The sequence below is a fragment of the Nyctibius grandis genome, chromosome 6, assembly GCF_013368605.1.
Source record: "Nyctibius grandis isolate bNycGra1 chromosome 6, bNycGra1.pri, whole genome shotgun sequence".
In the NCBI taxonomy this organism is placed as follows: Eukaryota; Metazoa; Chordata; class Aves; order Nyctibiiformes; family Nyctibiidae; genus Nyctibius; species Nyctibius grandis.
This window is the reverse complement of record NC_090663.1, coordinates 57,001,187-57,018,579: the sequence shown is the minus strand read 5'-3', so window position 1 is coordinate 57,018,579 and position 17,393 is coordinate 57,001,187. Positions and strand designations below refer to the sequence as shown.

General features: G+C 39.3%; 1 protein-coding gene across 1 annotated transcript in view; it reads right to left on the bottom strand.

Moving 5' to 3' along the window:
• The window catches only part of BMPR1B (bone morphogenetic protein receptor type 1B), a 278,304-nt gene that overhangs the window by 102,848 nt on the left and 158,063 nt on the right, over positions 1-17,393 (bottom strand). The gene's annotated exons all lie outside the window — the stretch shown is intronic.

Here is a 17,393-nt window from a genome sequence, read left to right as displayed (position 1 = left end):
TAAAAATACAGTTGATTCGAACACAAAGATTTCTTTATTTTTTTTTTCATGCTAGTCTTCAAGCTTTTGGAAATCACGTTTTCAAACTTCTCCCTGACTTGATGAGAACTAGAAACTTTGCTTTGCTTTCTTCCAGGAAAGCAGAAATTTTCATTTCATCCCTTTGAGTGTGGACACTAGGGATATCAGACAAAGAGCAATTATTGGGAAGCTAATGATGAGGTTACAAATGCTGGCAGCTCTGTGCATCCATTCAGAGCATTGTAGGGGGATGCTGACAAGTTTGCCTCCTTATCCTTCAATCTCCCATTGAAAATGCTAATTCACTGCCATCTGTTAAAAAGAAAAAAAATCTTTCAAATGGGACTTTCTAAAACATTCCTCATTGTAACTTTAGGACCTCATCTCCTGCATGTGAGCTGACTTCCCGGGTGTGATGATCGCTGTCAGATGACTGGAGTGTTGTGTGACCTTAGCCGATCACACTGAGCCACCAGCTGCTTTTTCAATAAGAGGGAGGAAGGACCTGAGGGAAACAGACCAGGAAAGGAATGTGTAGGAAAGATGGCATGAAACGCACCCTGCATCACCACACTGGCTGGCATCGTACAATTCCAAAGTTCTGTAGGTATACAACAGGGATATTCCCACCTATCTGTGTCACTACTAAACACACCACAGGAAAATGAGCTGGATATGTGTCTTCAGCACAAAATGCAAGTGAACATGTCAAATGTAACAGGGAAAAATACCTGCAACAGCAGAGTCCTAGGGATCTGAGGAAATGCTGAGACAGATGCTACTGAAGAAGTGATCTTTTGTGCCGCCCTTTTCAAATAAACGTAAAGCAGCAATGACTGCTGCTGTCAATTCCTGACTTGCCCATCCTGAACACAGAGGGGATGGTAATGTAATTAAACTTTAATGTAATTAAAATTTTAAGATTCTAGGCAAGTGTGTGCATTCACATTACTATGAGAGTTTGACAGACTGCTTTAGAGACCGCTTAGCAGTTAAACTTTGGCCAAAATTGGGACTCTTACTTCTGTCAGGCTCCAGCATGCCTCCTGTACAGGCAAAGGAAAAAAAAAAGGAAAGAATATAGTTTTCCCCTTAAATAGCAGCCAGCAGAAGTGATCTATCAGGCCACTGGAGGAGATAAGCACGTGAAGTGAAATGTCCTCCATGGCATAGGAGGCCTTCAGCATCTATCTTTCACCTTCCTATCCCTTTAAAGTGTTTGTAAAACAAATCCCATATTTTGTTCCAACTCCTGCAACTTTCTGTCCTCTGCTCTGGAATGTGAAGACAAGCTAGACAAAACACCAGAGAGGCCCTCAGGGAAGGAGGGGACCTTCGGACCCACACAACTTCCTCAAGAATGAAGTTTACAATCCACTTCTGTATTTGCGGTTGGCATAAGCAAGTTTCAATAATCATGATAAAACACACACTGAAACTGTATATGTCTTAGCAGAAACTTAAACTTTCAGCTCTCCATTCTGAAATCTGTCCTCAGTGAGCAATTGTTAAAAATAGCTGACCCTTGCTCATATTGCCTGAACTGACTCAAGTTAAGATAGGCAATGCTTTTGGCATTGGGTATTGTTTGCTTGCTTTAAATTTTTGTCAGGGCCATGGAGATATATGAGCAACAAACTGATAAAACATTACAGTAATGTGTTTGAATGGTTAAATATTTTGGTTTTAAGTAAAATAATTTTAATCCTCAATGTACCTTCTGAACTTTTTCTAACAAAGTAGGAAGAAATTTTGAAATCTCTTTACAGATAACTTCTTTGTTTAAAGGAGAAAAAAAAAAAAAAGGCGTTTCAAAATAAATGGCTTATGGCTTGGGGAGTGTTAATGAAGTAAGACATTTCCAAAGAGACTGGAGAGTGACAATAGCACAGGGACTGTGGCAGTGCCAGAACTGCCCCCCAAGCAGTGAACGCCTACTAAAGCAAAGCAAAGCCAGAAAAGAGAGAAAGAAAGGGGAAAAAAAAACTGTTACAAGTTCATGCACCCCTATTACAAATTCATTTTAATTAAACAAAGAGATTATACAGACATTGCTGACAGGGATTACCAAAATAGAATGGCGCCACCTGCCCCTTGAAACCCAATTAATTAGTAGAGAATCTGAGGTGCCAATTATCACAAAGGAATAAGAAAGGATCAGTAAACACAGCTCATGGTGAACTTGAAAATTAACTCTTTCAGCTCACAGCTGAAGTCCCACAGCTTCACGCACAGCCCTGATACTTTTGCTACAGCCCCCCAAAAGCCCCACACTGAAAACGCACAACAGACTTCTGCAGATCCATGTTTCCTGTGGTCTTGTGAAGGATAACCACTTCTGCTCTTCCCAAAGTCACCAGTGTAGTTTTGAAAAAATATGTTAGGAAATTTAAAATAGCAGATAAAATCATTTAAGTTTGAAAGCATTCCTCAAAGAAAAAGATGGACTTCTTACTGTGCTTGAAGTACGTCAGGAAAATGTAGATCATCTTCCATGCCATACCAGAGAGTTTTTAAGACAGTGAGTCCCTGAGTAGAATTCCAGTTATTGACAGAAATCAGCTAAAGGTTTTAGTTTTCTAGGAAGCAGGTCAGGCTCATATGTACTTGCCCCCTTCTCTCCCTCCCTATATAAGAGGAAGAAAAACCTCTTCTCTTTCAAGCTCTTGGGTAGGATGCCTCCAGGAGGAAAAGGCTTACTGAGAAAGGAAATAGGAAGGCTCAGCAGCAGTAACTAACTGCAAATCTATTTTATTGGAGAATCCAGTGTCTACCAGAGCATTCCAGATATTTCTGGATTTGGATCTATGCAGTGTGAGCCATCACCAAAGGCACTGCAGTGTCCATAAGGGGAGTTTGCCTTAGCACTTGTACAACAGGCTGCTGGTGGCCCTGGAAAGGGAAGAGCTACTGCCGTTTGCCCTTCCCCTAGTATAAATCCCATACCACTTTTAGTAGAATTTCCTCCTCCTCCTAGAAGATTCAAAATTGTACCTCCCCTCAATCTGTGGGCTTGCAGCTGTGTCATAAAGAAGAAGTAGTCAGTACTTCATGCATGGGGCTTCTGTATTTTTTCAACCTGTTGGAAGAAAGACACTCAGTAATGACATTTTCAACGCTACCTCACCAGAAGCGTGATCCACTGCTTTTGAGGGAGACAGTGCTAGCATGTTTTATGCAACTTGTAAACACAGCTTAACCCTACTTCATGGTTTCCTGAAGGTCACAGAAAACAAATGAACAACCAGTTGCCAAGAAAGGCAACTGCTCTCTTTATTTCATTTATTTCCCTGAAATATAATTTCTTTTAGAGAATGTTTACCTCTCCTCTGTGCTTATGCTCATTTTCTGGTTACATTGGCAACTACTAAAAGTATGATAAGATAGAATGATAAACTTGTCTTGAAGAGCTATAAATGCTCAATGCAAAAAGGCTGGGCAAACCCTCAGTTAGCCCAGTGTAAATTCTGTGTTCTTCTGTTGTCTTTGGTGGATTTGATTGCCACAGCTGGAATTAAACATCTCTCCCTGGTTTTGTGCTATTTCTTCTTTATTGCATTTAAAATAGAAAAAAAAGTATTGTACATGACAAAGTGGATCATTAAGTAGCAGCTAGGAGAAAGCTGTATTGATTCAAATTGGAAAACAATTCATTTCAGAAGTCTGTTTTCACTATCAGCATTTTTCAATATTCCTGTAAATAAAAATGAGAACAGGGGTGTTACAAGCTTGGACAGAATAGCCTTCCACCAGGTAACGCAACTGGATTTCAACTAATCGCACAACCAATGTTGCATGATACATAATTACAAAACAAATGCCAAATACTTCAACAATGGCAACCTGTGAAATACGACAGGTTTTAAAAGCAAATTTGCTTGCAATTCCAGCCTCCTCTTCTGCTGAATCTTTACTCAATGGCTTTACTGTTTTGGGATCAGAAAGTGAGGGCTTCAGCTCTACAATGCACAATTTGTCACCCTTTGGATAAAGGGGTAGCAGACCAAAGGAGCAGGACATACTTGCGTTTAACACGGCGTGCTCTGAAGAGCAGAGCACATGCTGGCAGGACTTGAAAGCCCTGAAATACCAACCAGTCGCACCAGTTAACTTGGTGAGACCTCCACATACCTGTGGGGTGTGAAAAGGCCACTGGTGCTCATCATTCCACATCAAGATTGAGTTCATCTTATCAAATGGGCCTTTGAGCGTATTGTGAAGTAATTTACCAACTGAAAAAATCATAACGATTTTCCACTTCATTTACCTCAACAGTAGCTACGTAACGTCAATAGTTTTAAACGTTTAATTAGACACACCACGTGTTTTATGCTCTACTAATTATATAAAATTGTGCTCAATAATTTTCTTCCCATTGAAAGAAACCTTAAGCAGCTGTTAAAACACTAATTGGGCGAATGCTTCCATGCCGCGCATTTGACTGGGCGCCAAGCGCGTTCCTCCCCGACGGTGAGCGGGGTTTTTCCAGTATCCATGATGGAACCATAAATGCATGTCAATCTCTGCCGTGCTGCCGCGCCAAGAGCGAACTCCAAACATTTACTTTGGCCCTCACATTTGAAAACTAACATAATATATAAAATGCAACAGTTCAGAAAGATGTTTAATTATACTGGGCTCTTAATTTTCTCCGCTTCCATTTTTACCTCCAAAGAGCAGCTAAATTTGACACAGAGCTTGTCATTTACAATCTCCTATGAAATCAGCACTTTTTATTACATCAGAGCTGCTTTGCAAATGTTATCTCGCAGTATGGTCAAATGGAAACGCGCACTGAAACATGTTGCTCAGCCTAGTAGAGATAAGACCCTTAGTACTGGGATATTTTAGGGATATTTTGTTTCTATGTTTAAAACAGGTATGTGAACCACAGTTACCTGTGCATACAGTGGCAAGGGATGGGAAACCCTTTTTTTTTTTTCCAGTTTTACATTAAAAGAGAATTCAGAGGGTTTCTATTTGTTTTAGATATCCTTATGAAAGCACATGTAAATCTTAGGGTTGACAAGTTTTTGGTGATCCCAATGGCAGTCTGAATTGAGTCAGTACCTCTGAATCTCTCAGCTGGCTTCATATGGAGTTTTAACCCTGGCTGTAACTCCATTAAAATCAGGTTCTCTTAATTAGTGGCTAAGTCTGTGCAGCTGCAGGCCTAATCCTGGCCCTCCTATGAGGACAGAGGCCTAGGAGAGGGGACTGCATTGCCAATAACAGGAATTGCTGGACATGATTCCTACCTCAGCAGTCCCCCAAGCCTGCCTACACGTCTCTGAACTGGGAGTTTGGTCTTGACCACATCCTGACGATTCCAGACTCCACATCAGGATTTGTGGGCAGGGTTCCTAGAAGAAGAAACTGCCCACACTGGCCATCTTCAGAGATACACATTTACACTTTTCTCTACATCTGCTCTTCAAAATGACCCTAGTTGAGTGTACATAAATGGTCTAAAACTCAAAAGAAAACAGATTTTATCTTTGACATAGTTTGACAAATTTCTAAACATCATCACCTGTACATGATTGCTGCCTCTACAGCAGTAAAAAAAAGTATGCCTGGCATATTACAAAAAATAGATTTATTGTATTTTTAGTTAATATCAAGTCTTGCTGAATTACCTTAAATATACTTTTTTAAAAAAAATCATTTCCAGTGATCAGTGATCCAACTGATAATGGGTCTTCTCAAATACACTGCACTTTTTTTCTTTTATATATCCCTTACATTCCATGCAAAACAATTCATTAATTACTATTTTACGGAAGTTTAAGGCCAATGACCCAAATCCTATAAATCATGGAAAATATTTTTTCTCATAGAATCCCATGTTGCTTTTTTCTCAGTAGCAGAGAAAGCATCTTACTATAAACAGTTACATTTTTGCCCACACTAAAAATTCTGTATTAAAAATATACAAAATGAGGGACAGATGTTTAAAAGAGTGGACCTACAATGAAGTATTAAATATTGCTGGCACAGTGAGTCCTTTGGTACAGTTTAGTCTGTTTTCGCAATAGGCATATTTTCACAGCTGTAAAAGCACCAGAAATTACTCTTTGCTCCAATATTAATATAGAAATCAATGAACAAATACACCAGACTGCTGAACAGATTAGACTATTGTTCATACATTCTATTATTAAAATCATTTGCTTTTATAAATTAACATTAAACTCAAATGTTTTGAAGTTGTTAAAGAGGAGTAGTGTCACTCTGAAGAGTACATGGATTATCTATGTAAAACCAAACAATTCCACTTTTGTCAAAAGAAAATTGCAAGCCACATTAAGAAATCAATTTGCCTGCTACTTAATTTTATACTCAGCGAGAAAGTTCGACCACAAGAGCACAGAGAAGATGGACAGTCTTGTGTGACATCACTCCAAACTTGCACTGAGTACCCAGCGCTAGGATTAAAGCCCTTTTCCACAGGTACAGGTAGATGTCTTAGAGCTACGGGAGCAAGAAGTGAGACAGGGCATGGAAGACCAGATTCTATGGTGCGGTAGATTTTGGTATTAATACACGCTAAACATAAATTTGAAGGGCAAAGAGATAACATATACAACAGAATGATAATACTAATATCTGCAGACCTTGATCTAGTAACTGCGGGGATGAACTCGGGAAATTTATAACCATGGCAGGACCTGCTCACCACTGTACATCAATCTGCTGCTCCCACAGGAGGAAGGGAAGAGCACACGCCATGAGCACTTCATTTTGGATCTCCTGCTACATTAAAGATTTAATTTCTGTATCCCAGTCTGGTGGCTCAGAGCTCCAAAATCAAACATTACAAGTTCATGCTACTGGCCAAATTTTGCCTCAGCCTGTGCTCCATTTACTTGAGCACTAAGCAAGCAGTGACCATTGTAATCCTGATGAAGTGATGCCTACTTAAATTTGCAGCCCACCTGGAATAATAATACCTATGAGATGTCAGCAGCTCAATTTGTTTTAGTGGTCCTACTTCAAATATCAGTTAGGTACATTCTTGTGACATGAGACTCTTACTACTCAAAGCAATAAGGAGCGGAAACGTTATAAAAATCTGCATCTATTGTTACACGAAGTGTGGAGGACCAGCTTGGGCCTTTGAGGGAATTGGAAAAAAATGAATCAAGTGGATGTGTAAGCATCTAATAATCTTTGTTCAAGTTCCTGATGGAGAAGGGGTGGCCTGCTGAAGAGAGATAAAGCTTGACAAAAATCTCCAAAGTCCAGAAACACTGTTTTAAAAGATTGGAAAAAAAAACTAGAAGAAAGGAGAGAACAAGACAGAATACGGGCAAGGACTCGGCATGATGCTAGTACATACAGGAATAGAAACAAAACCCCACAAGGCTTACAGCCCAACAGCACAGCTCCTACTGAGTAAACAAATTAATTGGATTGGAGACATTTTTTTGGAAGGAGTTTTTATGGCACAAATATTTCTCCTCTCTCCTTGAAGCCCCAAAAAAACAAAACCCAAAAACCACACACATACACAAAAAGCAAACTGAAAATGTTGATGGCCCAAGTGAAACATGATTCTTATCCTCTAGAAAGTCCCTTGTTAACTGTCTTGAGTAGGTCTTTGTTGAGTAGGTCCTATCCAACTGTGAACCCAGAGACTGAAGCTCTAATCCCTTGATGTAACTAATTCCTGCCTTGAAGGGATGCCCACTGCGGTGCTGGGAGTTCACTTGGCACAGCGAGGACTGCTTGCAGCGGCAAGACCAGTGTTTGCAGGCACCAGCACTCACAGCCAGACCCACATCTCTGTAAGCATCGCTGCTGTGGTGGGAATGTCCCACACAGAGCCCTATCACCTTCACCAGACTTCCCCCAGAGCATGGGGTCCCAGCTATGCATGCCTGAGGATGCAGAGGCACGAAAGGGCGATGCTGCCACAGTGGCTAGCACAGCCCAGCACGTAAGGAAACAAAGAGAGCCCTCATCCTCCTGGTTAGAGAAAAAAATCCAGGGGCTATAAAACACGGGGAGGAAAGGGGAAGGGGGGAGTAAAAACAATCTCTGAGTAGAAAAACAGGATAAATTCATTGAATAAATTATTTACTGGAATTATTCACTTAGCTTCAATTACAATCTATCCTTTCTATCCACCATCTACATTAAATTATAATAAATTCTTCTATTATAACTTGGCTTCATGCCTACTGGTTTACAATAGCTTATTTATTCAGAAAACAAAAGTCTGATCCTGTGCAACCTTCCACAGGATTTAGATGTGCACACCTGGACATCCCCAAAAGACAGTTTCTTTTTGAGAAACTAATTCCTTTTATAAATTAGAGAGAGGAGAGTGAGTGTATTATATTTAAATTGCTACCAGATATGTCAAATAACATTAAAAAGGCTCAAGATATCAGAATAATCTTAAAACAAAAATATCCTGCTGCTTTCCTGAAGGGTTTGGCATACATCCTGTACTGAATACCCAAATGCAGTTATGAGAATATATACACTCGCTTCATCCTTCAGCCATCAGGTCTCTTTGCTGAACAGATGTTTTAGGATTCTTCTGAATGAAAAATATCTTGTTCTACTTTACCAGATCAACTTTGACATTCACAAAGAGCTGTACTTGAAAATTAATTACACTAGGATGCAGAAAAAGGAAAAAAACATAAAGGTTGCTTTTTTATGTAATATACATAAATAAGTTTGGTTTTCACAGCAACACAGAATGATTATTTGTTAGTAAACCCAATCTGCACCGGGATAAAATGAGCACAGGTTCAAACTAAAAGGTCTGCTTACGTTAAGAGAACAGCAGGGGAAGCGTGCCATTAAGTTGAGGGTTTTCAAATGGGAGAACACTGCTCACCTTCCTCCCCTCATTTCCACACTCCTACAGCCACTATGCCTATAAACTGAACTGATTTTTAATTCTATATGCACTCATTTTTACATCTTCCTTGTCTTCAGCACAGCGTGTGTTGTATTTTGGAAGAAAAGCAGAAATAAATAAGGGAAAAGGTTAGCAAAATTGACTTTTATACATTTTAACAGTACTCTATGAACCAACACTACAAAGCAAGCGATAACCAAGGCATTGTGAGTCTGTTTTATCAGTGGCAGCTGCTGGAGCAGCAGGACGTGGGCCAGCTTCTACCCATGTGGGCAATTCTGAAGGCACAAGTTAAACCAGCTGGGTGGGGGTGGTCGTGCTCTGAATGGGATAGATTTGCTCTGTCCCTAGCAATAAATTCATACAGACCTTTCAAGAACCTGAGAGCACCCTGGACACAGCCACTTTAGATCCTTAATGACACAACAATCCACGCTTTCAAATCTGCATCTCAGAAAAACTACTAGACATCAAACCAACAAAAAGGAACCAACGTGTACTTTCACTCCTTATAGGAGTAGCACAGGGTTTTACGTTGCTAATATCAACATGTTCTTCTATGCTGGAAGTGCTTTTGTAATCCTGAAAACACACTAGCACTACTTCCATATAGTTTCATTGCTGATGTCTACTACTATTAAAGGGTAAGCATATACTTCAAAACTATAATTCACTTAGCTAGTTACCAGAGCCAGTATTATGTGAATAAGTTTGATATATCTCTGTTCCTAACCTATCAGAAAACAATTTATGGAATCTAATAAATTAAAAATGAATTGTCTCCAGCAACCATATATTTCACAATAAATGCATGCTCTTTGATCACAACTGACTGCTATGTTCTAATTAATTTTTATATAGAACTTTGCTATTGCCCCTTAAATAGATTTTATACACAAGACTAATCAGCTAGCATTTTCAGCTATGCCTTTGTGTTTTCACCTTCCAACCAAGTTAAAAATTCATAGAATTCTACTATTTATGGCTTAGCTTTCTACATATGTGCCATTTCAGTTTATGGAAGCAAAGACCCATATTTCTCCTTTGCTTACTTGACCTCAACAGGCATATAATAGAGATAAATACATCCATATAGCTTAAGGACTTGCCTCTAGGCTAGATGGCCATGGAAATTGACTCCTCTCTAGCTCTCAATTACTTTCGTACCCAGTGAAAATTACTGGAATTACTTAGTCACTGTGTATCTCCCCCCTCCATGATCTTTTAAGACAGCGATAGTGTCAATTTGATATTGCTATTCGAAATGGCAGGGTAGCCAGCATGAAGTAGCATTTTGGCCTTTTTTTCTGCTGGGATGCTGTAACTTCCCATACGTGAGTATATCTTCCTATATCAGTCACCAGGAACCTTCTGCTTTATCCCTGCACTGCCAGAAGAAAAAACATCCACAAGTGCAATAGAAAATCCCTAATTCAGATTGTGGATGGTCTATGTGCAGGACATTTTTATGCATCTGACCTGTAGATTCAGCCATTAGATTTAGGGAAAGAAAATAATGGTAAGGGTGGGGTAGAAGGCATTCGTCTGGGCAGAAAAGTAAAGGAGGAACAAGGAGTTTGGCCATTGACGCTATTTACCTCCTGCTGTGCCACAGAAGCTAGATCCTGTTCACTTGTGGGACTAATATGTAGTTAAAAATTCTAATTGATTACAAAGAAAATGAACTCTACTGTCTTGAACAAAACTCCTTCTGTCTTTACACATTCACGTAGAAAGGTCTAAGGCTCTTTGCCTGTTTTTGGATAGCACCATCATCGTCCTTGCTTAGAAGTAAAACTATTCCTGTCTATCTACCATTAATCTCTGAAGTGCAGTACAATATAAATACTTAAGCTATGAAAGATGCTGTAGTACATTTTATATACACACATATATACACATACACATATATGTATGTTTTGAAAAGCAAAAAAATAAAAAAAACCTTGAGGAAATGAAAAAAGCATCCCATAAATTCCAATGAATTCCCAGTGAAAAAGAGAACAGCAAATTTAGCCTCAGCATCAGGCATCACTGCACAGCACAAATTTGTTGTTGCATACCATGTGGTCTAGAGACACCAGTAAAGTTGGCAGAATACCGATTTAAGAAAAGGTCATAAAAGTGTCTCTCTTGAGTGGCTTAAGTATAGAAGGATCCTGCCTTGTGATACAACCATAGGTCAGCTGACCCTTGGAGATCTTCCTCAGCATTTTTCTATGACTCTCTAAGAAATGGGATTTTAAAAACTGGTATTTTAAAAACATTCTTTGCTCTATGGAGGATCTCTGACAAGAGGCATTCTTGCACTTTGATACTGTCTTCCTATAGAGTGATAGGACAACGAATATGCAGGAATATGCAGAAATTAAATGAATGCTTTGGATTATGGGGTGGAGGGTTTTTTTGCACGTACAGACCATACAAAACCTTTTATGTTAAATGCTCAAAAATTAAAATAAATTCTGTAATACAGACAGGAAGTCAGTGCAATGGGAACCAAATGGGAGTAATGGGACCCAGGTGGTTGGAATGGGTACAAAAAAACCACATAGATGGCCATGTACGGCACAAATTGGAGCCTGGAGATGATTATAACTTGAACCTTCCAAAAGAAAGAATGGCTGTAAACTGTTAACTGTATCAACACAAACATCTTGGTATCTTACCACTGAGGAACGGGTCAGGAGGGGGAGTGTATAATTTACTTAGCTTATACAACCTGATGTGTTCATACTGAAACTATACTGTATTAAGGAATATATAAGTATAGGGCATCATATACATATAATTTTAACTCTTGATTAGGATGAGATCTGAGCATAACAGAAGTGGTTCTTTCCTCAAGTCAAGACGGAATTTACTTTAAATTTGAGTCAAGGAACAGCCAGCCATACTGCTTCAAAAGTCACAGGACAAAATTGTCAGTTTAGTATAATGAACAATAATAAGCATCATCAGAGGAAGTCCATTATTCAGTACATAAGCTAGTAGGGCAAATACACGTAAGCTTTAGAAATACATAGTTTGGCTCACTGAAATACCTTCATTTAGTTATATACCTCTTCTTATTCCAAGGCAGATGACTAACACTCCTGCACAAAGAAAGTCAAGTATAAAGCACATCTAACTGATGAAAAGCTCTCTTGGATGAAAAATTAATACCTTTAAGAGGTTTTTCATTAAGAGAAAGAATATTCACAATATGGTACAAATTGGTAACAACTAGCCTAAAAGAGGCGAAAAGGATTTCTGCCATTGGATACATAAGGTTAATACCCTGAAAGAACATAGGGTGACTTTGTGAGACCAGACTAGCCCCACTGACAGCAGAAGATACATTGACAGGGAACTAAGAACCCATGCCCAGGACTTTGTAGATTTGCATTTTATAAAGGTGTCCAGCAAAACAGGCAACACAAGGACAGTATACTGGTTTTAGTACTCTTCCGCTGCTGCAGAAAGATTGAGAAAGTGCACACCATCTTTCTTGCTGCGCTTAATAAACTAGTAGGGCTTGTTTGGCCCCTCTGGGATTCTGTGATAGCTGAAGTCTGCTTTTGAATGCATTTTTTAGGAGGAGGGAGTAATTCTTTTGGCAGAGGAGGGAAAGAGAGGGGGAAGACATTGCTGCTGTATATCATGGTCCAGTCTGAAATCTAGAAACACTTTATATGTATATGTCTCTGTTGTACGCTGATGAAATAGCATTTTGGCAAACTAGTGTAGCTACCCTACCAAAGAACAATGAACCAAAACCTGAACTTATAAAGTCCCAAGTAATGTGGAATTTTTATCTTATTCAAGTCTATTCTGTCAAAAGAAAGAGACAGTATTTTCTCCTACTTAGAAGACACATCACCCCAAGAACAAAAAGATTCAAAGTACATCTTATTAACAATGTATAGTTTTGGAGGTTACTATTTTCCATTGTAGGGCCATTCATTTGGGTATATTTCATTGTTTGTTAATATTTTATCTTTTTTTTTTTCCTTTAAATGAAAACCAAAGCCTTTATTGCATGTAGCATAAAAATAAATTTTAAAAAAAGGAAAGGAACAGTGAGGAAGCAATCAGAAATTTGTAAAACCATACAGAATGTAAACCAGCGAAGAACCAAGCACTCTGGATGTTAAAAGCAAATGGAAGCAAAAGTCACTCTTTCAAGATGGTAATAGAGTAAGACCAAAAACTAGAGCAAACACCATCAGATTGATCTATAATCCAAGGGCAGACAAAGTAGAGGAATTTTTTGTTGTTGTTTTTATTTTTTTTTTTAATTAGAAGGTTAAAAATAAGAAATGCCAAACTTCTTCAAAACAGAAGATCAGAGAAGATTGAGAGAATTCATAAAACATAAAATACATCAACATTGTGCATAAATAACATCCATATAAGTTTGGTGCCAGTAACCCAGTTGATACATTTTCTGATGGTAAACAGCGTGAAAGAGCTGGCTGGCCTTTACTGGAATAAGAGAATAGATCTAAGTAAATCCCATGTGAAAAAGAAATGAAAAACATCTGCTAAGGACACAAATGGTTTGTTGGCTGATGTCAACCATGGGAAAGCTTCCACTGTATCAGCTCTGGGCTTGCCAGCAGGTGTTGCTGCAATTATTCAGAACAATTAGAGGTGGTATTTCCAAAAGCACAGAGACAACAGGGCAAATAAATAAGGCAAGCATGATACTGTCAACAACTGAAATGTATTTCTCATAAATCCTTTGAGGACCTGTGCAAAGTATTTTAAAGCCAGTTCTACCAGTTGTACTCATGTGAAATAATACCCTCCTCCATGACTGATGCCACTGAAATCCCTGAAACGACCTGATTTCTGAGATACCTCCTTCACTATGGCGTAGAATCTCACCTTGACAAAGAGAAATATAACCTAGAGAGAATACACCAGATATTTTCAGATAGCATGTATCTGAGTGTATTCATTTATTTTCAATGAACAAACATTCACTAACATTGAAATTCATTATTACTTAGATAATCCGATAACTTGATTAGTCTCATTACACTTTTTCCTTTCTCTTTTCCTTTGCAGGAGATTTCCAGTATTTATATCCTTTCACTGTGGCTATACTCCAGCTTACAAGAAGGCATAAAACTCCACTCTAATGTTCAGACGTCAGGTTTCTCAATATACTTAGTATGACTATATGTACAATATTCTCCAGCTGGGCATACAGGTTAGCATCACTTTGTAGGTCAACACTAAACACAGCATAAATTTACCTAATCCTAAAATCTCCCCTTTCTTCCCATTAATAACTGTATCATGCACACCCAACAACATCAAGAGTTTTTAGGGAACATTCTCAAAGTTATGTCCACTTCATGATATGTTCTCCAGCCTCATTTAAATTGCATTCTTAATTCATTCATCATTTTAAAAGAAATCAGAGCTTGTTTTAATTTTTTTTAAACCGTTCACTTTTCTAACTTCCTTGAACTCTAGATAAGAAAAAAAATCTATTAAAAACCCAAAATTGGACATGACATGACTTGCAACATTTTGAACCATTAAATTACTGCTCATGGAAAGCAACCAAGAAGTGTAGTGGCTTCTTCACACTGAACTGTATCATGACCCTGCATCCCTTGATTCACTATCTTGCTGTTGGAGTTTTACTGATGACTTCAATGGACTCTACATCAAAAGCAAAACCATCTGTCATTTACAGCATGCCCTCCATTTCGTGGAAAACCTGAACTGGAAAACAACTTTTACTTCATCTGAGTTAGAGAGCTAGACTGATGCCCCAAGGCAAAAGTGCCTGCTTATTTCAATGTTATACTATAGAGATGTCATCTAGATGCCTGGACTCTGGACCTGTAGTCAATTCCTCCTGCCCAGCACATTTTACAAAGTACTAACTGATTCAGTACAGGTGGAGTAACCACACTGCAGTTAATTTTTCTTTTTTTATAATTAATTTCCAAACATTCATATGAAAGATAATTACATGTTCAAGCCACTTACTCTGAGATTAAATGGCACCAGTTCCTCGTGTGCCCAGAATAAGTTACTTAACACACTCTCAGCTTTCATCTTAAAAACATGCACTTCGACGTTTCCCTACAGGAAAGAAGCATTAACAGAGACTTTCAAAATCTTCTCAGGATGCAAATTGCTATTTAAGTAGTAGATATTACTTCACTCAAAAGAGCTCTGATGGTGGAAAAAGTTAAGATGCTTCTAACTGGCAGAAATATTCAAAAACCTCCACAAGTGAAATAAGACCTGGTAGCGCAAGTATAGGATGAAAAGCGGTTTGGCAGAAATGACACAATGAAATTCAATATTTGTCTTACAATGACTCCAAAGTACATTTTCTTAGTCTACAAGGTTAAAACAAACAAACCAAAAAAATAAGAAAACAAGTTGTTGTTCTAACAGCCTGCTTTACAAACCACACCTGGAGCCTGACGTGAAGTCAGGCTGCATGCTCTCTGGCTTGCGTTAGAAAGCAATTAACAATTTTGTTGATGATCAACAAACCGGAATAGAATCCAGCTCATTTTCTCATACCGCTATAGAGCCAATAAGAGTAAAAAGCCATCAGGATTTATTTTTGAACTAAAGAAAGCAGATATATCTTGGAAGAGAGACAGATTTTGGATCTCTAGAGAAGGATGATAGCATTTGTACACAGTCATTTTCTGACCATATATGCACTTTACAAACAATTTTCTTATCCCACAGTATCTTAGCTGGACTTGTTCAAAACTGGGAAAGTAACTGCATTTTAAATAGCATCTCTTTCCAGCCACATCCAGCGGGTATGCGATTTCCTTCCCTCAAACTGTTGAAAAGGGCTGAAAAAAACTCCTCGCCTAGTGACAGATGCACAGCTGTGCTTGGTGGCTTAGGAAACTGAGTTAGTACCTGCCGTGTGATGCCTGCACTATTATCATTAAATAAGAAACATCTTTGTTCTAACTAGGTATAAAATAAAGCAAAAATCTTGCACCATACATGTGTTTCCTCATCTTTTTGGGAAGCAAAGCAGGATGGTTTGAGAGAGAGAGAGAGAGCCAGCTAGCCAGTAGTGCTGCCGCCACTCACATGGCATTGCTTTTGGGGACGCGCCATGAAGCCAAAGCAGCATGGCCGGGGACATGTGGGAGAAGTGCTCTGACAGCCCCTCTGAACACAGAGGAGAGGGTCACCAGGTTTGAACCTGACTTAAGAGACTAGCTGAGACAAGGCAGCCCTGAGCGAACACAAGGGTAATCCTTCCAAATTCGTTCCATTGTCATGCCAAGAAAACATGAGTTAATGCTACTCTCAAAACCCACAGTGGCTCCGTGCACTACGTGTGGAGGAGACAAGCAGTGTGAAGAAGGAATAGAGATGAACATCAGCCAGCACCTACCTGGCCCCACTCTTACTGGCAGAAGACAGCTAAAGGCCACATGTCTACTAACACAAACAGAACGACAACGCTACACATGCACTGAGCTTATTAGACATGCACGTTTCAGTACAAGAAGAAAAGGAGTTATCCGAAGTGAAAAACATCCCAAGTGAAGGGCATGGCATAGCGTCTCACCCCACACACTCACCTCTGCAGGCACTAGGGGCCCCAGGGCAGCTGCTGCCTGACCCTCAGGGCTGTGAAGATCTGCCCACCAACTGCACCTTCCGCGGGCCAGTCCCCAAATTCGCTGGCCACGAGAGGGTGTCGGCAGAACTGGTTTCCTCTGAGCCAAGGCTCTGGACGAAGGCTGGTCAACCCACCTCCAGGACAACCCGGGCCAGGTTTCATTGCACTTGCCTCCATTAAAGGCTCTCACAGCATCAGGACGAAGAGTATTTTAGAACACAAAAAAAAATAATTAGCAAGAGAAAGGGTTACAAGCTCCATAATTCATGGGTCCCACATTAATGATTAGCTAACCGAACTAGCTGCCCAGTTGGTAATTCGATTCGTTGGAAAGGAAAAGGCACTCTACGGACCTTGAAAGGTTTTAGCAGAACTGCACGTCCCAGGTCACCCTGCTTCCCCCTGCCTTCACCATCTCATTGTCAAGCTCAATTTGCCAGCAAGGTCCTGACAATAAACACAAAGATACGTTTCAAGGTTAGTAGGCAAAACTCTTGCTGGATGTCATGACAAGCCATTGTAGTGATGAAGTAAAGGAGATGCAGGGATGGAAAGGGGTATTTTTTTGTTTTGTTTAGTAAATGGTATAGCCTTATTCAATTACCACCCTTCATTTATTTTACCTAGGTCATTAATACTTCATATGTACCTACGACTGCTAAAAGTAAGCAGAAAAACATTCCTGGGAAGTTGAAGGATATTATTTATGGCTTAGAGTGAGGAATGAATGGTCTGCTAAACTGTCTAGATACTGATATGTAATTTTCCAAGTCAAAGCACTGGGACAATGTGCTTGTTAATTAAAAATCACGGTTTACACTTATGCTTTCTGAGGTGGGATGAAATACAGTAAATAACTGTGATTCACTG